General features: G+C 44.1%; 1 protein-coding gene across 1 annotated transcript in view; it reads right to left on the reverse strand.

Annotated features, from left to right (window-relative positions):
• Positions 1 to 424: 424 nt before the first annotated feature.
• fam20a (FAM20A golgi associated secretory pathway pseudokinase) overlaps positions 425 to 1,416 on the reverse strand; it is a 27,577-nt gene continuing 26,585 nt past the window's right edge. Inside the window, exon 9 of the mRNA XM_010783190.1 lies at positions 425 to 435. The gene's annotated coding sequence lies outside the window, so the exon portion shown is untranslated. The remainder of the gene's footprint in view (positions 436 to 1,416) is intronic.

The raw sequence follows: 1,416 nt of genomic DNA on the forward strand, positions 1-1,416 counted from the left end.
ATGTGTGTGGATTGGCGTTCTTGGGCCCAGTCTGTGGTTATAACCCACTAATCCACACAGCGGAAGCAAAGCCAACTAACCCTGGAGTTAGGTATTTATATATGGTATGATGTATGAAAGAGCGTTAACACATTAAAGAAGGTGCATCTGGAAAATACATCAGGAATGCAAGAGGGAGGTTAATGAGAGTAACATTATCTCCATTTGTATTTGATTGCTTAGCAGTTCTGTTTATTTTTGCCTCCCTATACTTTAGACATGCTGTAGCAGATGTTAGCATTGTTACAAATGTTAAACACACTTTGCTGTAAGGACACTGCGTCATTAATTCCTTATGGGGGGTATTATATGTCTTTTATAAAGTCGCATTGGCCTGCTCATATTATATACGTTTCAAACAGTAGACAATTACTGGGATGTGTTGCACAGTATAAACTCCTTCTTCATCATAAAACCTACAGTACCTGTTGAAATTCTTCACGCCCTTATCCTGCTCTGATCAGCAGTACAGGCACAATCACAAGGACTAAACTGAAAACAATGAGGGCTGAATCCCAAATAAAGAACTTGAACTGAAAAATAAACTCACAACATATTTGTAATAGCTACACTGGTCCATGGGGCAACACATGGCTACGTTTTCTTCACCTTTCCGTGTCCATGAAAAAAACAAACATGGTGGATACCACACACACACACACACACACACACACACACACACACACACACACACACACACACACTTCTACTTTACTCAAGTACAACAACACACACACACCACACACACCACACACACACAACACACACACAGAAACAGAGTAAAACACGTAGGTGTAGACAGAGGTTAGAGGTGTATTGGGTTATGTCAGATGGCTGTTTCACCACACACACACACAGTATGCGCACACAACACATATGCACAACACCACACACCACACACCAACACACACAGCACACACACACACACACATCCACAACACAACACCACACACACACACACACACACACAACACACACAACACACACACACACACACACCACACACACACACACACAACACACTCCTTCCTTCCTCTCCTCTCTGTCTTGCCTGTCTCCTATGTCTACTTGCATGGAGTCGGCTACAACATTTTGGATTTGGCTTAAGTTTACTCCATTCTGCAATCAGCCTCAGACGTGAGCCGTGTGTGGGTGTGTGTGTGTGTGTGGTGTGTGTGTGTGTGTGTGTGTTGTGGTGTGTGTGTGTGTGTTTGAGGCTGTAAATACCAGCCGAGCCAGACTGAGGTTCATTTAGACTGATCCGAATCATTGACTCTGCTCCTCTCCCGCAATGCAAGCGCGATTGACCCCACTCTATCCTCTGAGGCAGCCCGAGAGTTGATTGCGTCTGCATGTCCACGAGAAGACCCTTTCTTT

Source organism: Notothenia coriiceps, unplaced genomic scaffold (genome assembly GCF_000735185.1).
Source record: "Notothenia coriiceps isolate Sejong01 unplaced genomic scaffold, NC01 NC01_scaffold00024826, whole genome shotgun sequence".
Taxonomy (NCBI): domain Eukaryota; kingdom Metazoa; phylum Chordata; class Actinopteri; order Perciformes; family Nototheniidae; genus Notothenia; species Notothenia coriiceps.